This window comes from Aquarana catesbeiana, linkage group LG01 (genome assembly GCF_042186555.1).
Source record: "Aquarana catesbeiana isolate 2022-GZ linkage group LG01, ASM4218655v1, whole genome shotgun sequence".
In the NCBI taxonomy this organism is placed as follows: Eukaryota; Metazoa; Chordata; class Amphibia; order Anura; family Ranidae; genus Aquarana; species Aquarana catesbeiana.
Window position 1 is genome coordinate 251958771 of NC_133324.1, and position 24639 is coordinate 251983409.

The window sequence follows — 24639 nt, forward strand, 5'->3', positions numbered from 1 at the left end:
ATGACTGCAGCCTCAGGTGTTTGTTCTCATCCTGGCTGTGCCTGCATATTACAGCCTATAGACCTCTACGGGACTGTCTTCCAACATTTCTCGTGGCCTCAAGACACAGCCCCATAGAAGTTTGGTTAATTAGTGGGTAATACTGTGTACATGCTACATAATAAATTACATACAGTACTTTAAAACTTGTACTTCAAATATTTGAAACAGCATAGCAAATATAACAATAATCTTAAAGTGCTATGGAACCCAGATATCTGCCCACTCTTTTATAGGTAGGGCACACCAAGAGCCAAATATGCAAATACACTGAAATTTAAAAATCAAGTTGGTGATACTTTTTTTTTCTTTTTTTTCAATTTTCTCCTTTGGTTGTTTGATTGTTGTTCCATAAGGTCAGGGCAGGTGGCAATTGACAGTGAATTTTCTATCCAAGCAAGGGTCAGTAACAAGACAATACAGAGACTAGTCAGGGCCAAGCACATGATACAGGAAGCATACTCTATCACAAGCCCAAAGCCCTGGGCTTGTGATGTTAAAAAAAGTTGCCACAATGCCACTGACAAATAACAGCAGAGGAAGGACTAGGAAGATGGAGTCAACTCAGGGGTCTAGTAACAAGAACACCGCTTGAGAAAAGGTGTGCTGCTAGTCAATGAGTGCAATGGGGGCTTTGTCAACAGAGCAGGACTTGCTGCCCAGCAACAGATGCACAGGTGGGCAAATTGGCAGGGCTGTGAGAAGAGCAGAACAGGAGCACCTCAGGAGCACCTTACATGCTCCTAACACTAAATCGCCGCGGATATGTTTGAATAATATATAATATATAATGGAAACCTAAACTGTGGCACTATTGCTAATCACTTTCCCACTTTATGAATGCTATTTCTCTGGTTTTCACCCCTTGTGAGAGCAATAAAGTTGAATGAAAAACAGAATTAAAATGTGTTAAAAAAAAGAAATGTAAATAAAATAAATAAAAAAGTTAAAGCACCCCCTGTGCTCACATGAAAATACAAATATGCACATAGGTCCAGCACACAGATGTAAACAGTGACAGCAATAATTCTAGTGCCAGAGCTCATGTTTAACTCTAAATAGATTTTTAAAGCGTCACTTATGGATAATTTTAGGTACCTTATTTTGTCACCATTTAAAAGGTATGAGCGATTTTAAATCTTGACATGTTTGGTATGTATTTACTTGACACAATATCATCTTTTATATTTTACAAAGAAATTGGGTATTATATTGTGCCTGTGTGCACTAAAATTCATTTGCACGTTGTAAGTCTATTTCTTCCTCAAAATTTGCATTTGATAAAAGGCTGCACAACTATTTCAACAGCCTTTGCTTTCAGAAAATATATAATGTTTGGGGGTTCTAAGTAATTTTCTATCAATAAATGCTGATTTTAACAAGTATGTGAGAAATGTCAAAATTGCCCCGGAAGGCAAGTGGTTAAAGATAAACATTAACATTTTCAGATAAAGTGTTGATTTTCCAATGTCCTTGAACGGACATTTAGACTGGGTTCAAACTGCAGCACGCTTCGGCTCACAGCAGGAGACTGGTGCATACCCATTCACTGTTTCAGGTCCGATTTTTGCCTGAATTCGGACCTGAAACGGACCAAAAGACGCACAGGACTCCTGTGCAATTTACACTGGAGCCGCTGCAGGGATGTGTAACTGGCTCCATAGAGAGCCGGTCACAATATCCTGCTATGCAAATTGGATGCAGGGAAACCAGCATCCAATTTGCAATAGCGTGAACCCAGCCTAAAGGGTCATACAGATTTGTAAATTGACTTCCGAGAAATAACAGTTGTGCTAAATATGTACCAATATGTGATCCAAACAGTAGCATAGGACCTTAGCTACTCCTTTAGGAACACATTCAACTAAAAAGGGGGATTTTTAGCATCTAAAATAGATTCCCAGCCTCCAAGTTTAAAAAATTTAAAAATCAAGTTGGTGATACTTTTTTTTTCTTTTTTTTCAATTTTCTCCTTTGGTTGTTTGATTGTTGTTCCATAAGGTCAGGGCAGGTGGCAATTGACAGTGAATTTTCTATCCAAGCAAGGGTCAGTAACAAGACAATACAGAGACTAGTCAGGGCCAAGCACATGATACAGGAAGCATACTCTATCACAAGCCCAAAGCCCTGGGCTTGTGATGTTAAAAAAAGTTGCCACAATGCCACTGACAAATAACAGCAGAGGAAGGACTAGGAAGATGGAGTCAACTCAGGGGTCTAGTAACAAGAACACCGCTTGAGAAAAGGTGTGCTGCTAGTCAATGAGTGCAATGGGGGCTTTGTCAACAGAGCAGGACTTGCTGCCCAGCAACAGATGCACAGGTGGGCAAATTGGCAGGGCTGTGAGAAGAGCAGAACAGGAGCACCTCAGGAGCACCTCACATGCTCCTAACACTAAATCGCCGCGGATATGTTTGAATAATATATAATATATAATGGAAACCTAAACTGTGGCACTATTGCTAATCACTTTCCCACTTTATGAATGCTATTTCTCTGGTTTTCACCCCTTGTGAGAGCAATAAAGTTGAATGAAAAACAGAATTAAAATGTGTTAAAAAAAAGAAATGTAAATAAAATAAATAAAAAAGTTAAAGCACCCCCTGTGCTCACATGAAAATACAAATATGCACATAGGTCCAGCACACAGATGTAAACAGTGACAGCAATAATTCTAGTGCCAGAGCTCATGTTTAACTCTAAATAGATTTTTAAAGCGTCACTTATGGATAATTTTAGGTACCTTATTTTGTCACCATTTAACAGGTATGAGCGATTTTAAATCTTGACATGTTTGGTATGTATTTACTTGACACAATATCATCTTTTATATTTTACAAAGAAATTGGGTATTATATTGTGCCTGTGTGCACTAAAATTCATTTGCACGTTGTAAGTCTATTTCTTCCTCAAAATTTGCATTTGATAAAAGGCTGCACAACTATTTCAACAGCCTTTGCTTTCAGAAAATATATAATGTTTGGGGGTTCTAAGTAATTTTCTATCAATAAATGCTGATTTTAACAAGTATGTGAGAAATGTCAAAATTGCCCCGGAAGGCAAGTGGTTAAAGATAAACATTAACATTTTCAGATAAAGTGTTGATTTTCCAATGTCCTTGAACGGACATTTAGACTGGGTTCAAACTGCAGCACGCTTCGGCTCACAGCAGGAGACTGGTGCATACCCATTCACTGTTTCAGGTCCGATTTTTGCCTGAATTCGGACCTGAAACGGACCAAAAGACGCACAGGACTCCTGTGCAATTTACACTGGAGCCGCTGCAGGGATGTGTAACTGGCTCCTAGAGAGCCGGTCACAATATCCTGCTATGCAAATTGGATGCAGGGAAAGCAGCATCCAATTTGCAATAGCGTGAACCCAGCCTAAAGGGTCATACAGATTTGTAAATTGACTTCCGAGAAATAACAGTTGTGCTAAATATGTACCAATATGTGATCCAAACAGTAGCATAGGACCTTAGCTACTCCTTTAGGAACACATTCAACTAAAAAGGGTGATTTTTAGCATCTAAAATAGATTCCCAGCCTCCAACATTTAAGTTCAAATCAATCTTGAAAAACAAGGGGTAAGGAAGTGTGAGGTATTGCCATATTTGTCTGTAAATGTGCAACAGTGGGGTTGATTTCCTAAAGGCAAATAGACTGTGCATTTTGCAAGTGCAGTTGCAGTCTGCAAGGGTATTTGCTCCACAGCTGAGTAAATGAGAGTAAGCTCTGTGAACTTCTATCATACAATCACGTGCAAGCAAAAATGCTTTTTTTAATTCTCACTGCATTTGATTGATATGTATTTTTGCAAAGTAAAGCTTCACCTTATTTACTAAGCTCTGGAGCAAAAGTTCTGGCATAGTACAACTGCATTTTCAAATTGCACAGTCTATTAGCCTTTAGGAAAATCAACCCCATTGATTCACTTATAAAAAATGTGTAGCAATAACTCTCGGTGGAGCTGCTGGTTTAAGCGGGTCTGTTACCTTCACTCTGCTTCCCTCTGTTTCACCAGCACCGGGTCTAGGGTTCCATTGAGTTTACCTCTGGACGATACACGCACCAACACTGGAGTATGTTTTCAATGCTTTATTAAACACTTGACTTAGGAAATAGCAGGAAAGAGATGAAAGGGAAACTGCAGAAGAAACTCAAACATCTTCCTTTAGGGTTCTTAACAAATGTTCGGGTAGAATTCAGATATTGTATGGAATGCGCTACCCTCGTGGGACACAGTCCTTGCTCGTCTGGATAGGCCTTTCTCACCAGCCTAGCAGCCAGCACGCAGCATGAATTAAAGTCTCTGCCACAGACTTGCTTGGGAACAAAATCTGTACGATCCTCTGCCACAGGATGTATCAGATTTTCTGTAGTGAATGTCAGTCACAGTGCCTGAACCTTTAAGCCAACCTGGCAACACTATGCTGTATAGTTACTTTCGGATACGTCCTCCAACCGAGTTACCAGGCATCTCTATAGACCCGCACGCTGCGTGGTCCCTCCAAGACGGGTCCTCCCCTGGGATCCAGCTTTGCCACACAGGACCAACAGCTCAGGACCATTCCTCGGCCGCGGTGGTAGGCCCCAGACAAGCCTCTGGACCCACCCCTGTGCCGTAGTATCGTGGGCCTCTGCTACATGGTCCCTCCAAGATGGGTCCTCCCCTGGGATCCAGCTTCGCCACACAGGACCGACAGCTCAGGACCATTCCTCGGCCGCGGTGGTAGGCCCCAGACAAGCCTCTGGACCCACCCCTGCGCTGTAGTATCGTGGGCCTCTGGAACGGAGGACCACGAGGTAGCTCCTTAATGCATACCTGTAGGCCAGGAGGGCCAGCAGGTGGCTGAAAATGAACCCCAAAATATGGCGTCTGTCCCATAAATACCCTCGCCCAGAATGCAACTCGGAGGACCACCTCCACCGAGTTGTCTCCGGGACAGAAGAGCATCCATACGCTTCAACGAGTTGCCTTTCCAACGCTAACCAGTGATAACAGCGACACCCACCGGTCAGCATGGAAACACACACAACATCAGCCAAGCTGGAACAGAGGCAAACTTAACCTTCCTAACGAACAAGTTACTAAATTTACCTAACGTGCGGTAGATTGCAAATCTACCAGCGCTACAAATACATAGCTAAAAACTATACGGTACATACCGTATTTATCGGCGTATAACACGCACTTTTTTCCCCTTAAAATCAAGGGAAAATTGTGGGTGCGTGTTATACGCCGATCCCCCCCGCTGATTGTGAGCGGAGGAGCGAGCGCCGCCGATATACATAGCCGAGTGTACTTAGCTAGGCTCGGCTAGCTCCGCTCACAGTCACGCCCAGTCCCGCCCTATGATGGACATAACACAGGGACTGGGCGTGACTGTGAATGGAGCTAGCCGAGCCTAGCCGAGTACACATGGCTATGTATGTATATTGGCGGCTCTCACAGTCACGCCCAGTCCCGCCATTGGACCTGTGTTATGTCCATCATAGGGCAGGACTGCGAGAGGAGCCAGGAGAAGCTGAGAGGAGCCGAGATACACAGGACCGGCTCTGTGTATCTCGGCGGCACCATATTTAAACTGCAGTGACACTGACAAGGCTGCAATGTCACTGACAAGACTGCAGATGGACACTGATAAGGCTGCAAATGACACTGACAAGGCTGCAGATGGACACTGATAAGGCTGCATTGATGGGCATTTAAATGTAAGTTTTTTTCCTTAAAAAGTTTTTTATCTTAAAATTCCCTCCTAAACTTGGGGTGTGTGTTATATGCCAGCGCGTGTTATACGCTGATAAATATGGTATTTCTTATGGTAATCAGTGCTTTGAATAGTTGAGCAGGAAACACAAAACAAACTAAAAGCTCAGTGTAAATCTGAAGCTTTCTGCTCCAAATACATTAAGATGATCTTAGTGTGCCTGTTCCTGGATTAAATACTCACATATTCTTAATGCTTTAAAACAAGCCATTTATGACAAGCCATCAACTGCCTGTACTGGAAAATAATTCATTGTCAAAAATCTACCACAATCACAAAGAAAATCTCTGAAGTTAAGTTTCAGTCTGTTTTGAACAGCTTAGACAGCTTAGACACATCTGCTTTATGTTTATATTAGAGGGCTTGAAGGCTGCCAAGATTCCACTGCAATAAGTAAAAAAATAAAACAATAGGAAAGAGCTAAGGTTTTAGTGCTTCTGTTGTGAGCCTTGAAAACGTTTTTTTCCACAATGCTTATAGCTACAGAGGTAAATGACTGCTTGTTTTAAAAAGTGCTTTTACTGCTTGTTCAGTATACATAAATACTTTCTTTTGCATTGTCTGGGCACAAGTTCACGTTAAATTATACACAACACTCATATATTGTCTGCAGCAACCTTTCCCACTCTGTTGTTGAAAATTCAGTTAATCTTCAATAATTTCACTGCCATGATGCAGACTCAACCTGTATTCACCTTGCAAATGAACATTAAGTAACACTTGTGGGATAGTCTTCTATAACCCAGCTGGTAGTAATCTGTTCTTTGTTTTTTAGGGCAGCAATCATTCTCACATCCGTAGCTCAAAGCATATGAAGAGTTTAATGCAAGAAAAAAGAAGAACCTCTTCTAGTATCATATTTTTTTCAAAAAGTAAAAAAAACCTTAAGGTTCTTATGCACATTGAAATAGAACCACCAGCAAACATTCTGTTCACTTTGCATAGGAATTTACCTTAGCTTATCGAATGAGGTGAAGTTTTGCTGACAATTATGTGCAAGTAAAATTTGTTGTTTTTTTCCTTGCACGTGATTAGGTATTCTTTTTAAAGTAAATTTTCACCACATTCATGAATCTAAAATTTCCCTTGCAAAGTGAACAACCTAGTTGCCTTTAGTAAATTATCTCCATACAGAGTGATACACACTCACAGGCAGAGGGAAAGAGACAGAGAGAGTCATGTGCAATACAATAGAAAATATAACACAGAAAAACAATATACAATCAGTTTGCCATTAAATGATGTTGTCAGTGATACACATTTAAACTTATTCAACAAGTCTGAGCAAAGTAAAGCTGATGTACAAACTGTAGTAGTCTACAATTATTCAGAAATTATCTCAAGAGTTATCTGGTTGCTATGAAATGAAGGCTAATTGTTGGCTATGGTTTAATATATAGGCAGACTTTTTTGTACCCAAAAGAATATGTTGGTGTGATCTATATTTGTACACATGGGTGTTCTATCCACAACTTATGTAGCCTCCCTGGTGGAATTATTATGTCAGATTTTTGCGTCTCAAAGCGGTACAATTGTTTTGCATTTGGCGTTTTATATTGTAGGCCAGTAATTCTTAGCAATAACACACTTAAATCTGTCTAGTAGATATCCCGGGTATGATAAAGTTTGAAACACAAAATCATAAATTATAATATAATAAATAAATATAAATAATTATAAAAAATAATAATATAATAATAATAAAATTAATTTCCCCACGATTCACTATTACTCAATTCTGCAAGTGTTCTAATTTACTATCGCTGTTTTCTAGCTGGTCTAAAACCACTCTTGACGTAAAGGGACACTTTTTGGTTGCTATGGAATTTGATGCCGGGCTCCGCCCCTGTGTGTCACGGCGCTCGCAGGGAATGGAGCCCATCACACAGAGGCTTCGGGCGGAGGACAGAGCCAGCGGACACAGCGGGGGGACATTGCAGGATCCCAGGGACAAGGTAAGTACACTGCACCAGGATCCTACAATGCAATACCGAGTGTTGCTCGGGGTTACCGCTAATGGTGCTGAAATTTAACCCCGAACCACACTCAGGAAAACCATCAGGGAGGTTAAAGCACAATTCCAAGTATGGATATTTTTACATAGTTACATTGGTCCACCTTCACCTGCTGCATTATAAGAGTTATTTTGCTCGGCATGGAAGACATTCAGAGATCACTTTGCATTTCTCAAAGAGTGCAAAGCATTTTCTGATTGGGCAAAGTGGAGAGACAGGGCGGTAACATTATGCTTACCACCTCGTCCAATCAGAGAATTCGTTGCATTTATTGCGAAAAGCATTCTCTGAATGGTGCCTGTACAGAGTGGCTAATCTCCTTTGTTCACAACGCAGCAGGGCAATCACTCAACATTTGACCTGGGAGCTTGTGGAGATCATTTTAGTAGTGGTGTCTGCTACAGTGATTTTTAGGCTCAAGAGGAAGCCCACAGGTATGGCATGTGCATAGTTACATTGGTGCAATGTTAAATCTATACTTGAAATTCTCTACTTATTTATAGTGTGCATAGCTCATCTTGGCAACAAAGTTATGTCCCTTTCGTCTAAAATGGTCACAGCTTATTATTATGTGATTAAAAGGCTCATCTTCAATAAAACCATGTAGCAAGTCATATATGTAAGGCCTTTCCAAGTCTCCCATGGTTAATTACAAGAAAGCTTTCAGTAGAACTGCATGGGATGATAAATGGCAGAGCATGTAGATAGCACAGAAACATTGGTATGCTTGTTAAATGTACAGCAACCTATGGCCTTTAGCATTAATATTAATCAGCTTACCATAAAACACGAACGGCTAGTTCAATGGGAAAACAGAGCCAAATTAATTAGAAGAGAAGCACTTAACGCTGACAAGCAAAAACAAACTCATTCTGCTAAATGTAACCAAATTGTTTTCTTGAGTTTATATTGTGAGACAGCGGTGCAACTTAGAGCTGCATTAGAGGAACTTTAGGAACATAATCTTGTGCATTAAGTGGAAAGAAAAGAGACTTTTGACCATCTTATTTTAATATTTATTTTACAGTGATTTCAGAAACTAATATTAACCTTATTCAAAAAAAAGGGGGAGAAATTGGGAGGGGATTATCACTGTGCTTGCAAATAATAATAGAAACCATATATATAAAAAGTTATAGTTTAATAAAGACAAGATTAAAAACCAAACAAAGCAGTTTGTTGAGTAGCGTTTAACATCTCATTGTGATGGTGGTCATGTGGCGAAAGTTCATGTTGAACAGGGATCTTGTATTCGTATATTAACCCAACATGTTTCACCTTATGGCTTCATCAGGGGATATACCAATCAACCAATGACTACGTGAGACTATACAAAAATTAGAAAATATAACATAAGCAAAATATATCAAATACAGACATACATCAATTCGTGTAACAAACAAATTTACATCATTTGCCAATGTCCACCCAAAAAGGGAGCTTACCACCTCAAAATTCCCAGAGAGGGCCACCGCCAAGTAAGGGACCACCACAAGGGGGAGGCACCATGTGGCCACCGAGGACACACAACGACCAGGCTAATAAATGAAAAAAAAAGGGGGAATGAAAAAACTTAAAAAACAGAGTGTTTGCAATATCAGTCATTGAAAAAGTTGCACCAAAATGCAAATTGCAAGAAGATGCATAACGATTAAATCTGTGATAAATGAAGATTTTTCCAGACAAATTACTTACTTAAAAGAGAATTAACTCAGAGAATATGGTGGAGGGCGCCTAAAATATAGAACAACATATGGCCAATAAAGATGGGGCGAATAGCTCTGAAATAGAAAAATAAAAAATAAATTTAAAAAAATGCGAACAGAAGAAGAAAAAAATGGGAAGAATGTCTTAAAACAGAGCACGCGCTTAACTAATTATTTACTAATAATAATAATTAGATAAGTGGAGCAGCCTGAGAATTATTTTTTTACAGAGCCCATACAATGGGATATTTTGAAATATTAACTTCTAAACTAGGGTAAACAGGGTTAATTATATAGATATCCATTTAATAGTTACGTTTCATGAAATGGTACCACAAGGTACACAGGACTACTGTCTCAATCTATTCAGAAAAAAAATTAAGTCACAGATATCTAAACAAAGAGAGCATATAGTGATAAATAAGGACAGAGTTGGGATTAATAAAAGGTAAAATATATAGGAAGGGTATATAAGAACAGTAGATATAAAGCCAACAATAAGGACACCTACTTAGCCAGCAATAGCCAAAGGGCATCTATAGGACTGATTCAATAATGGTGTGTTTAAAACAGCAATGTCCAAACGAGTTAAAAAAAACATAAAAAAAAAGGAAAAGGAAGAGAACCTCAGTATACACTATCCTATACCTATAGTTGAGAGGAAATAAAAAACAATAAAGCATGATCTAATTCATTTCAGTGTGGGGCAGGGGATTCCTTCCTGATCCCCCAAAAGGCAATAGAATATTCCCTGGACCAACTGAAAAAATTACCTCGAAAAATTAGCATACAGGTATATTTTGCGCATTTAGGAATGCATTCAGCACTTTTTTTTTAAATAATCTACTGAGGTGAACAGAACTAGTTCTTGAGGGCATCTATTTCACATTTTCACATCTCTTGTTGTGAAAAAGCTTTTCCATATGTGAAGGTTAAATTTCTTTTCCTCCAGATGTAAAGAGTGCCCAGATGTCCTCTGTAATGACTTGCAAGTGTATAACTCTACACCAAAGTCACTATATGGACCTCTTGTGTATTTATACATGTTGATCACATGCCCCTTAATCGCCTCCTCTCAAAAGAGAATACATTCAGTTCAGGTAATTTTTCCTTAAAGCTGAGCTCCTCCATGCCCCTTATCAGTTTGGCTGCCCTTCCTTTTTTGAACTGGTGCCCAAAACTGAATTGTTTATTACAGGTGAGGTCTTAATAATGATTTGTACAGATTTTACCTTTTTACTGTTAATATATTTGAAGAATATTTGGGGATTTGTCCTACTCTTTTTTTGCAACCTCTCAATCATTTTCCATTTTTGCTGCCTTTATTTCCTTTTTTACTTATTCTGTTATATTCTTCTCTGTAGCTTTTAAATAATGATAGAGTTCCTTAATTTTTATGCTTATTTTTACTTACGTCTTTTTAAGTTTCACAAATTTTACAAACTTTTACTTATAAGTGCATCGTAAGGCATTGGTGATGCAATATACAATATGACAATCAAAAAAACTATCAAAGCAAAATACTTATGACAATGTGCTATGCAGTCCAAATTTCAGATCCAGGTACATAGGGAGGAGGGGTGGGGGGCAGGGGGAGGGAGTGTTATGGCGAGGTAGTGGACAACTTTATACTTAAGCAATTAGGCAGAGAGGGGGCTGTGTTCTGCAAGTAAGATAAGTATTGTCAGATTCAACAGAGAGTAGTACTGTGTAGTTAATGAAGCAGGAGGTAGTGTCAATATTGGATTAATTGAGCCATGGGGCCCATTATCTCTGGAAATAAGTCAGGGTCAGGTTTTCTTTGGCGAACATGAGTTCCATCTGCAGATGCTGATTAAGGAGTTGTGGGACTAGTTGAGAAGAAAGTGGTGAGATGACATTCCAATTCCTTGTTATGGAGAGTCTAGCTGCAATTAGGATGTGGGTGAGGATGATATGATGAGAAGCGCCGCATGTTTCCATTTCCAAGCCTAGCAATGCTAGTTGGGGGGTGATTTCTGTATAGTTTCCGGTGATGTTGGTAATGAGGGTTTGAAGAAACTGTCAGAAGGGAAGGAGCATAGGGCAGGACCACCAGACATGTGCCGTGGACCATATGTCTCTGCAATTCCTCCAACAAGCAGATGAGCGGGATAGTGAGAAGCAGGATAGTTGCTTTCAAGGTCAGGTGTATTGCAAGGTGCAAAGATGTTAGGTCTATCGAAAAATCTAGGGTATCTTCCCATTTTTTCATCGATGGAGTCTTCTCTGGGGTTTGTGTGGAGTCCAGCATTTCGTAGAAAATAGAGGATCCCTTTAGAAGTGATGCATGGCAGTCATAGATTTGTTTTAGGTCGGTCGTGAGGGGTTAATCCGACCATGTAATAGAAGGCAGAGCATGTCGCACTCTCAGCCAAATCGCTTTGTGATTTGGCTGTCTGCTGACTGCACCAAACAGACTCTCTAGAGAAGTTCCTTACCAGGCTCCTCTATCCTTGATGCTTGATGTGTTATTACTGCAGAGACGCTGTCTAGTCTTAGTACCATAGGTGTGCGCAGCCTGTTGCATTAGGGTGTGCACCCTAAACCAAAGCTTAAACACACATGCGTGTATATATATATATATATATATATATATATACACACACACACATTTTTTTTTTTTTTTATACATTTACATGCCGCAGATTCAATTACACCCTCTGTTGCTTTTAGTAGGTGTAGTACCCACTGACAGTGACAAATTCAAATGAATGCCGGTGCTCTGCAAGCACTGTTCCAGTGTGCAGTATGAGCTGAACACACAGCTTACAACAAGGGTGGGGCACAGGAACTCAAGTGACTCTTTGCTAGGACACAGATGGCACCTTGGCATTGTAATTGGAGAGGGGGACCTAGAATTGTGATAGGAGGTGGGCATTGTGACAGGGGGAGGGTACCTGGGCAGTGTGACAGGAGAGGGGGGTACCTGGGCAATGTGACAGAAGGGGGTATCTGGGCAGTATTACAGGGGGGTACCTCGGCAGTACTACAGGAGGGGGGTAGCTGGGCAGTATTACAGGAGTGGGGGGTACCTGGGCAGTGTGACAGGAGGGGGGGTATCTGGGCAGTATTACAGGAGTGGGGGGGCACTTGGGCAGTGTGACAGGAGGGGGGTATCTGGGCAGTATTACAGGAGGGGGGGTACCTGGGCAGTATTACGGGGGGGGGGTACCTGGGCAGTATTACAGGAGAGAGGGTACCTGGCCAGTATTACAGGAGGGGGGTACCTGGGCAGTATTACAGGAGAGGGGGTACCTGGGCAGTGTGACAGGAGGGAGGTATCTGGGCAGTATTACAGGAGGGAGGTACCTGGGCAGTACTACAGGAGGGGGGTACCTGGGCAGTGTGACAGGAGGGGGGGTATCTGGGCAGTATTACAGGAGGGGGGGTACCTGGGCAGTGTGACAGGAGGGGGGGTATCTGGGCAGTATTACAGGAGTGGGGTATCTGGGCAGTATTACAGGAGTGGGGGGTACCTGGGCAGTGTGACAGAGGGGGGTATCTGGGCAGTATTACAGGAGTGGGGGGGCACCTGGGCAGTGTGACAGGAGGGGGGTATCTGGGCAGTATTACAGGAGGAGGGTACCTGGGCAGTATTACAGGAGGGGGGTATCTGGGCAGTATTACAGGGGGGGTATCTGGGCAGTATTACAGGAGGGGGGTACCTGGGCAGTATTACAAGGTGGGGGTACCTGGGCAGTATTACAGGAGGGGGTATCTGGGCAGTATTACAGGAGTGGGGGTACCTGGGCAGTGTGACAGGAGGGAGGTATCTGGGCAGTATTACAGGAGAGGGGGGTACCTGGGCAATGTGACAGAAGGGGGGGTGTCTGGGCAGTATTACAGGCAGGGGTATCTGGGCGGTATTACAGGAGGGGAGTATCTGGGCAGTATTACACGAGTGGGGGGTACCTGGGCAGTGTGACAGGAGTGGGGGGGGCACCTGGGCAGTGTGACAGGAGAGCGGTATCTGGGCAGTATTGCAGGAGGGGGGTATCTGGGCAGTATTACAGGAGGGGGGATACCTGGGCAGTATTTCAGGAGGGGGGATACCTGGGCAGTATTACAGGAGGGGTGATACCTGGGCAGTATTACAGGAGGGGGGATACCTGGGCAGTATTACGGGGGGGTACCTGGGCAGTATTACAGGAGAGGGGTATCTGGGCAGTATTACAGGAGGGGGTACCTGGGCAGTATTACAGGAGGGGGGTACCTGGGCAGTATTACAGGAGGGGGATACCTGGGCAGTATTACAGGAGAGGGGGTACCTGGGCAGTATTACAGGAGGGGGGTACCTGGGCAGTATTACAGGAGAGGGGGTACCTGGGCAGTGTGACAGGAGGGGGGCATCTGGGCAGTATTACAGGAGTTGGGGGGTACCTGGGCAGTGTGACAGGAGGGAGGTATCTGGGCAGTATTACAGGGGGGAGGTATCTGGGCAGTATTACAGGAGGGGGGTACCTGGGCAGTATTACAGGAGGGGGGTACCTGGGCAGTGTGACAGGAGGGGGGTATCTGGGCAGTATCACAGGAGTGGGGGAGTACCTGGGCAGTGTGACAGGAGGGAGGTATCTGGGCAGAATTGCAGGAGGGGGGTACCTGGGCAGTATTGCAGGAGGGGGTATCTGGGTAGTATTACAGGAGGGGGTATCTGGGCAGTATTACAGGAGGGGGGTACCTGGGCAGTGTGACAGGAGGGGGTGGTACCTGGGCAGTGTAACAGGAGGTTGGCAGGATAACAAGAGGAGGGGGCAGACTAACATAAGGAGGACAGACAGTGTGACAGGAGGACACATGGAGGGGACACACTATTCTCTCTCACTGTGTCTTATGCTGGCACCAGCCCTCACTCGATCATCACACACAATACACAGTGTGATCACAAAGAATGCTAACAATTTCCCCTTCAACCCCCCCTCCTCCTGCTCCGAAGGGGAAGGGGCAGGGCTGGACCGAGTTGGTTGCCAGAATCCCTCTTCTTCAGCGGCTTCTTCATCAGCAGAAACTGAGTTCTTAGTAAAGTCGTCCAGGGCTGGTGTGCCCTTCTTCTCCCCCCCCCCCCCGCAGGATACTGGCTGCTTTATATATATATATATATATATCTATATATATCTATATAGATATATATAGATATATCTATATAGATATAGATAGATCGATCGATCTATCTATCTATCTATCTATCTATCTATCTATCTATCTATCTATCTATCTATCTATCTATCTATCTATCTATCTATCTATCTATATATATATATATATATATATATATATATAAAAAAAATGCACACTTACTTTCTTGCTCACAAGTCTGGCAGGGTTCATATTGAGTTGCTTTTTTTTTTTTTGGTCCACCATGTGTCTGGCTGCCTGCCCTGCTCAGTGTTGTCTCACTGCTCACCTCACTGAGCCACCTGCCTGCCGATATCCAGGCTGAGGCTCCGCTGCTTCTTCCAAGGGACCAAGGGGCCGTGGGTGGGCGGAGTGCAGATGTATATCACTCCGCCGCCACCTGCGGGACCTGCAGCCGGAACTATAGAAGACCCATCGGGAAATGCGGCTGGATTACTCCGCTGCTGTGGTCCCGGTGACTCCCTAGTCCCTGCTTAATCACCTCCCTCTTGCAGCACACAGATGTTTTTGCTTTCCCGGACCGACCCCAGTGGTGACATGAGCTACACAGACAATGTCGCAGGCTTGCAGCAGCCACAACTAGCACTAGCAGTGAGAGCACACGGATGATTAGGGTGTGCCTGGACACACCCGGCACACCCCGTGGGCACACCTATGCTTAGTACCTAGCTGGCACTATTATCATTGTCCATCCTATATTTGGTTTTGGCTTTTCTGGTGATTACCTTCACCCCCCCCCGGAGTTAGATACTCTCTGAACCTTTGTTGCAGAGTGTTTCTATCAGGTAGGTTGTTATCTGTGAACCTGGATTACCCATTTGTACTAACTTTCAGTCGGTTTTTGCCCCGCTCTTCCACTGTAGTCATGACAGTTCCCCTTCATTTCCTACCTTTCACCCCCCTCCCTTCCTCCCCCCACCTTCCCTCCCCCCCCCCTTTTTCCCTTCCCCCTTCCCTCCCCTCCCCTCTCCCTTCCCCTTCCCCCCTTCCTTCCCCCCTCTACTTCCCTTTCCCCCCCTTTCTTCCCCTTTCCCCTTCACACTCCCCCCCTTTTTTCCCTCCCCTTTCTTTTCTCCCCTTGTTGTTCCTTCTCTTCTTCTCTTCTCCCTCCCTTGTCCCTCCCCCTCCCCTTCCCCATTTCCCTGTTTACCACTTCAATGGAGTCCCTTACATGATTTATCTACCATCCTATACATAGTCATCTTCACTATCTTAGATATACCTACCGCCAACAATCCCCTATGTCCGCCACAAGAGGAATCTAGTGGCGTTCTGGGACCCCTTCTGCCTCTGGGCTTCTGGGTAAGCAACAACTCAAATGATACTGCTGATTTGTATTCATTATATGCTGTTAACCTTTGTATATGTATTTTTTAAATAAACAACCTGTCTTCATAGATTATTCTTCCTGATGAAGCGGCATTAAGACGCACAACTAGTAGAGGACCTTTAATCTATGAGGATAACTCCATTACCAGATATCTCTTTCTGGGAAAAGCCTACGAGTAATTGTATACTGTAAGGTTAAATTTCCCTTTTTATTGGTATACTGATTTTGTGCAGTTGTATGTTTTTTATATGTAATAAATTATATTTTTATTGAAGTTGATTGTCTGTCTATCAGTACCGGGATAGTCCATAAGCAATTTTCCTTGGTTTGAGTGTGTGAGAGGACAGCCTCAGCAACTGTCCGCACCCACTTTTCTCCCTTTTTCCTCTATATAAATTTTGGATGATGGTACTTTTTATACCTTAATTGTATGACCTAATATCTGAGGCTATACTCAAAAATGTCACTTGTTTTTTTTTTTATAGGGTAACAAACACTTTAATAGTATAGTAAGCACATACAAAGACTGATCTACTGTAACATAGCCTAAAAGGTATTTTCAGAGGCGTCTGATGCAGGAAAGGCAGCTAGGGGTGCTGTGTGCTCTGCTGGAGTGTCTGCTGCTGACTCAAGGATGTCTGCCCAGTGGTACTCCTTTGTTGAGGGCAGTTTCTGTGGAGAGTGTGCAAGGGGATTCTGCAGCTCTCTTACCTCTGTCTGGTGTGGCAGGGAGATCTAGAGCTGAGCGGCCATCTTGGTCTGTGGCTTGGACACGCCCCCGAGTGTTCATTGATTTTTATTTTTTATAGCTCTTTTCATATTATTTATAGCTATTTTAATGTTAGACTTGAGCCACATAGGTTTTATTTTTTGCCTTTTAAACTTATTGCCCATCGAAATATATTTTGCAGTGCATTTGCATAGTCGATTTGAAGCATTCCTATTTCTGTTCAGTGTTCTTCCTTCGCAGTCTAATGCCCCGTACACACGGTCGGACATTGATCGGACATTCCGACAACAAAATCCTAGGATTTTTTTCCAACGGATGTTGGCTCAAACTTGTCTTGCATACACACGGTCACACAAAGTTGTCAGAAAATCCTATCATTCTGAACGCGGTGACGTAAAACACGTAGGTCGGGACTATAAACGGGGCAGTAGCCAATAGCTTTCATCTCTTTATTTATTCTGAGCATGCGTGGCACTTTGTGCGTCGGATTTGTGTACACACGATCGGAAATTCCGACAGCGGATTTTGTTGTTGGAAAATTTTATAGCCTGCTCTCAAACTTTGTGTGTCGGAAAATTCGATGGAAAATGTGTGATGGAGCCTACACACGGTCGGAATTTCCGACAACAAGGTCCTATCACACATTTTCCATCGGAAAATCCGACCGTGTGTACGGGGCATAAGTCTTTTAGAGCAGCCCTCAGCTTTGTGAAAATTGCTTGTCTATAATTAAGTGTTTTTATCTTTGCAGTATGTGTTTGATGTTCACATCTAACATTAAATGAAATAATGGTATGGTCACCGCTACCTAGATGTTCCTTTATATCTATATTAGTAATAATCTCAACATTCTTTGAATTAAATAGGGATGAGCTTCGCGCTTGAGTCGAACCCATGTTCGACTCGAACATCGGCTGTTCGATTGTTTGCCGAATTGAGAATGATATGGGCCGTTCACACCAAATTTGTGTGGCGTGTCATGGCCCATAATTCACTGCGGCATCGCAGTGCATTGCTGGCTGATGATTGGCCAAGCATGAACTATGACCCGCATGCTTGGCCAATCACAGCGCCATCAGTAGAGAGAGCTGTAATTGGCCAAAGCCAGGGTGGCTTTGGCCAATTATGGCTCAGGGGGTTTAGAACACGCACCACACTACATAAGGCCGCCTGCATGGCGGGCCTGTGTAGTGTGTTCCAGCGTGCTTAGAGAGGGAGAGAGACAGTGTCATTTCATTTGAGTTAGCTAGATTAGGCAGGACAGTCAGTGAGTTAGCTGCACTTACAGTGTATTGTGTATATATATGCATCCCAGGTGTTGTATATATATATATATATATATATATATATATATATATATATATATATACACTGTATTCAGTTTAGCTAGATCCGTTCCTGTTATCTTCCTACTGACAGGCAGGCTTGTCTTGTTACAGTATTTACAGCTACCTGAAGAAAATTGCTGGTGTTCTTTTGATCCTATTAGTACTACAGTCAGGCAGCTAGACTATTTAGAATTAGTGTGGTGCGTCCTCCTCACTGTGTTCAGTTAAAACTACAAGTTAGTTTAGTGTGACCTCTGCACAGTGTTCAGCTAAAGCTACAAGTTAGGGTAGTGCGTCCTCCTTACAGTGTTCAGCTAAAGCTACAAGTTGTTGTAGTGCGTCCTCCTCACAGTGTTCAGCTAAAACTACAAGTTAGTGTAGACAAAAGAACAGGAATTTATTGCCCGGATCAACCAATGAATATTAATAGTGGTGGCTAGTTCCAGTGGGTAAGTATAGACCTATCATACAGGAAAAAAAACCCTGGATGCAGTTCAAGTTGGCCTTTTAAACATATTGCAAAAAAAGGGGAGATGAGAAACAGAGGGTTTCTCTAAAGAAGGTCAACATAGAACACTATTGTCAAATACAAAACCAGCTTTATTAATAACCAAAAAATATATAACCAATTAATATATCAAAAAGTGAAGATATAAGCAATATGGACAGACGGTTATCACAAACAAATTAAAATGGACAACGTTGTCACAGGGAATATTTAAAATCAAATGGGAGCCGCGGCAACACACCCACACATACACATCATACACACTAGATATGGGGTATATTAAATTAAGGATAGTTCTGCACAATAGATTGAAGATTAATGGAAAATGTTCCCAGTATAGAGTGTCCAGTAGGGCAGAAACAGTCCTATATCACTAGTTTGGTGATGTAAGTGGGTGGATGATCTGACAAATCAAAGAGTTGGACCATAGATGGAGCGATCTCTCAAACGATCATTGCACTCAATGGTTATTTAGATCACAGCTGATGAAATAGATTACAAACGCTTTCCCAATTGCAGTAAGACTGATTGTATAGACATCTACAGAGGCAGCAGGATAAATGTCCTTGGAGACAGCATTTAAGGAAACATAGAAAAACTGACATACGTTTTGTTGAAGTGCTGAGTGAGGTGGAAGAATCTCATTAACTGCACTGTGTCCGTCGTCAGACTATGTTAGTCCTGGATGTTGGAGTCTCTCTGAGGGCAGATGCCTCTGTGTGGCTCACTAGGAGTGCAGGCCGGTAAGGAGTCGTCACTCACAGCTCCTCACCATGGAGCCGCCGAAGCACCGCTGCCGCCGTATGGTGCGTAGCTGCAGGGAAAAGAATCAACGTCAGCTGTTGGATCAGCTGTTAGGTCCGTGTAAGGATGAGTCAGGTCAAATTGCGCGCGGCTCCCAAGAACGTGCTGACGTCACACCGCTGACGCGTTTCACCAGCCAATGGACGCTGGTTTCCTCAGAGCTAGGAGGGGTCAAGTGTGGTGAGTTTAAATAAGCAATAAAGAGTGCAGATACTACTTGTATCCACTAGATGTCGACCATAGCCCCTCAGTGTAAGTCATTCAGCAAACAAAGCATACATACTAATTACATGATTAGGGTAGTAATAATAGATATTTTCGAGATAGAGACGGAAAAGAAAAAAGAGTACTTTAACAGTTTTTTAGAGAAAATCAGCCATGGAAGGAGTGAAGAAATAGAGGTAATGTTTATGATAGGGATTTTATTTCCACAAATAGGAAGCATTGTTTATGTTGCTAGGAAGGATTGTAAACTGCATTCAGTGTTTAACCCCTTCGGGGCTAAAGAATCTAAAAAGTACGTCCACATTTTCTCCTTTTGCAGGAGTATAGTGTCAAAATCGCCCCTTCTAGGGGGCAGATTAAGCACATAGATCCCTTTAACTGTAAGGCCTGCTGGGTTGCTGTCATGAAATTTAGCAAAGTGTACTGGAATAGGTCTGTCATCATCCTTATTCTTGGTTTTATTCCTAATACCACTGATGTGTTCGCTGATCCTAATTCGGAGCTGACGTTTGGTTTTTCCTATGTAATTTTTATTGCAAGGACACGTGAGCATATATATGACACGTGCCGTTGAGCAATTAATAAATTGTTTAATTCGATAGTCATTGCCACCCCTTGGATCAGCGAACACATCAGTGCGATGTACATATTTGCATATGTTACAATGTCCACATGCATGCATACCTGGGGGAGGTTTTCTCTCAGTAAGCCAGTTTTTATTAATTGTTCTGGCATATTCTGAATGAACCAGGGTATCTCCCAAATTACGTGCCCTTTTGGCCGTGAGTAATGGTCTAGGGCTAACTATGTTAGCAATGAGGGGTGCCGATTTAAGAATATGCCAGTGTCTGTTTAGGATCTCCTGGACTTGGGTCCATTGCGAGCCAAACCTGGTGATGATTCTGGGGAAATCACAGTGTGATTGGTCCGTTTCCTGGGGATTCTTCTTTGTGATTAGAAGGTCCTCACGTTTAGTTTTAAATGCATTATTTTTAGCTTTTTTGAGAGAATTATGTGAATACCCTCTTTTCCTAAATCTTTTATACATTTCTTGTGCTTCAGTTAGAAATTGATCCTCCTCCGAGCAGTTTCGTCTGATCCTTAAAAATTGTCCAGTGGGTATTCCCCTAATTAGCGACTTTGGATGATGACTCTGTGCTAAGAGGAGGGTATTAGCTGCTGTTTCCTTTCTAAAGGTGCTTGTTGCTATTTTATTTCCACATCTAGTGATTTGTAAATCAAGAAAAGAGAGGGCATCAGTAGAATAGGAATAGGTTAAATGAATATTCCTTTCATTGTGGTTTAGTAGGGATAAAAATTCCAAAAGTTGTTCCACTGAGCCCTCCCATATCACGAGTACGTCGTCGATGTACCTTAACCACAGCGCGCAGTGGTCAAGGTACATCGAGGACTTGTACACGACCTCCTCCTCCCAAAGTCCTAAATGGAGACAGGCATAGGACGGGGCCCAAGGGGCACCCATACTAGTGCCTCTGATTTGTTGGTAGAACTTCCCAAGAAACTGAAAGAAATTATTGCCTAACATGAATTCCAATAGTTCTATAATGAGTTCATTGTGGGCTCCAAATAATGGATGATGAATGTCCAAGAACGTTTTGGTAGCTTGAATACCCCACTGGTGGGGAATCGATGTGTACAGACTTTCCACATCTATCCCCACCAGTAGGGCACTTGAAGATAGGGTGAAATTGGACAGCTTTAGAAGTATATCTCTGCTATCACGGACAAAAGAAGGCAATTTAGTTACCATGTCTTTGATCATCGAGTCAACAAATTTGCCAACTCTTTCAAGGGGACCCTTGATGGCCGAGACGATAGGTCTCCCTGGGGGGTTAGATAAAGACTTATGTAGTTTGGGAATGATATAAAATGTGGGGATTGTTATATTTTCTACTTTAAGGTATAAGTATTCCTTGTTAGTGAGTAGGCCTGTTTCCATAGCTAATTTTAGTTTAGTGTTCAAAGTGTCGACAAGGGCGGGAAAGGGGGTCCCAGTCAGTTTCTTATAGGTCGAGTGATCACTCAGCAATCTAAGTACTTCGTCCTCATAGATTTTTTCGCTGAGTAGGACCACATTACCGCCCTTGTCACTTCTTTTGATCACTAAATTGGGGGCTTCCTGTAGTTCCCGTAGTGCTTTTCGTTCAGGGCCATTTAAGTTATTAGATCCCAGCCATTCCCAGTTGATCTTTTCTAGATCATGTTTGACTTGGTCAAGGAATAATTGAAGCCATTTATGCTTGGATAGGGTTGGCATCTTTGTTGACTTGATTCTCAAACTAGATTTCCTTCTAATTGGGTGACTGGTTTCAGTTTCCGAATCGCTATTGGCGTTTTCTTCCAAGAGTGATATTAAATTATTGATGGCCTCTCTTTCCTCTTTGTCTAAATTGGATTCTGGGCTGGATGTGTTATCAGGGTCTTTTTGGTGCCAGAGTTTGAAGAGGACTTTTCTAAGGAATAGATTAATGTCCTTAAACACTTCAAATTCATTCATGGGCGCAGTGGGGGAAAAGGATAGTCCCTTTTGGAGAAGTGCAATATGGTTAGAGTCCAATTGGAAGTCAGATAAATTAATTATATTCATGTCCATAGAGGCTGAGTTAAGAGTATTGTTTAATGTTTTTTCTGACTCCTTAGTCTCCCACTGCGCCGATTCTGAACTGTGTTTCGGTCCCCGCCTCTTCCTTCTGTGTTTCCTCTTCCTATTCCCCTGGGGTGACTCTTTTCCACTGATTGTTTTGGGCAGTCCACAATTATGTTGCCCTGGAGTTCCTCTAAAAAAGTGACAGATTTCTTAGAACTATCTTTGTCTAGGTCACTATCTGAGGAGGAACCAGTTCTATTCCTACTAGTACGTTGTGAACGTCTGGAATTTCTTGAGGAAGATCTACTTCTATTTGGTAAGGTGGGATTAAAGATGTCTCCCGCTTCCCAATCAGTGATATTTTGTCTAAATTTTTCTTGTTTGGTGTGTTTAAGATTTTTTTGAATTCTTTCTATTTCTTTCTTGATGAACTCATTATTTTTTATAAAGTCAGGTTCATCTTTGTGGGATTCAAGGGCCTTTGCACTAATCTCTAATTCTCCTTTAATCTCCTGAAGTTGTATTTCTTCTTCAGACACAATAATTTTCATTAATGCTAGGCCTCTATTCAGACATTCCTCTTTCCATACTTCCAAGAATCTCGGGGTATGGAGATGTTCGGCAGGAATTATTCTCTCCCTCAATCCTCTAGGGATGATATTGTGAGAGATATGCGATTTTAGAGAGGCAATATCCCATTTACGGTTCAAAAATTTAATCATAAGCTTCTTATGATTTTTAAAAAGTTTGCGTGTTGATTCTAGCTCTATATTATCACTCCTTCCGTCAATAGAAAAGGCTGTATCAATCTCATCATCTAAATCTCGATCAATCATATAAGCCATATATGTAATTATGTATACAGTTTGTGTAATATAAACGTCTGTCACTTTGCTAAATCACTGATATTAATACAGTGATGGTGGGATCCACAGGGCAAAGAAAGGGCAAAAGACGCCCCAAAATTAGCAGACAAAAGAACAGGAATTTATTGCCCGGATCAACCAATGAATATTAATAGTGGTGGCTAGTTCCAGCGGGTAAGTATAGACCTATCATACAGGAAAAAAAACCCTGGATGCAGTTCAAGTTGGCCTTTTAAACATATTGCAAAAAAAGGGGAGATGAGAAACAGAGGGTTTCTCTAAAGAAGGTCAACATAGAACACTATTGTCAAATACAAAACCAGCTTTATTAATAACCAAAAAATATATAACCAATTAATATATCAAAAAGTGAAGATATAAGCAATATGGACAGACGGTTATCACAAACAAATTAAAATGGACAACGTTGTCACAGGGAATATTTAAAATCAAATGGGAGCCGCGGCAACACACCCACACATACACATCATACACACTAGATATGGGGTATATTAAATTAAGGATAGTTCTGCACAATAGATTGAAGATTAATGGAAAATGTTCCCAGTATAGAGTGTCCAGTAGGGCAGAAACAGTCCTATATCACTAGTTTGGTGATGTAAGTGGGTGGATGATCTGACAAATCAAAGAGTTGGACCATAGATGGAGCGATCTCTCAAACGATCATTGCACTCAATGGTTATTTAGATCACAGCTGATGAAATAGATTACAAACGCTTTCCCAATTGCAGTAAGACTGATTGTATAGACATCTACAGAGGCAGCAGGATAAATGTCCTTGGAGACAGCATTTAAGGAAACATAGAAAAACTGACATACGTTTTGTTGAAGTGCTGAGTGAGGTGGAAGAATCTCATTAACTGCACTGTGTCCGTCGTCAGACTATGTTAGTCCTGGATGTTGGAGTCTCTCTGAGGGCAGATGCCTCTGTGTGGCTCACTAGGAGTGCAGGCCGGTAAGGAGTCGTCACTCACAGCTCCTCACCATGGAGCCGCCGAAGCACCGCTGCCGCCGTATGGTGCGTAGCTGCAGGGAAAAGAATCAACGTCAGCTGTTGGATCAGCTGTTAGGTCCGTGTAAGGATGAGTCAGGTCAAATTGCGCGCGGCTCCCAAGAACGTGCTGACGTCACACCGCTGACGCGTTTCACCAGCCAATGGACGCTGGTTTCCTCAGAGCTAGGAGGGGTCAAGTGTGGTGAGTTTAAATAAGCAATAAAGAGTGCAGATACTACTTGTATCCACTAGATGTCGACCATAGCCCCTCAGTGTAAGTCATTCAGCAAACAAAGCATACATACTAATTACATGATTAGGGTAGTAATAATAGATATTTTCGAGATAGAGACGGAAAAGAAAAAAGAGTACTTTAACAGTTTTTTAGAGAAAATCAGCCATGGAAGGAGTGAAGAAATAGAGGTAATGTTTATGATAGGGATTTTATTTCCACAAATAGGAAGCATTGTTTATGTTGCTAGGAAGGATTGTAAACTGCATTCAGTGTTTAACCCCTTCGGGGCTAAAGAATCTAAAA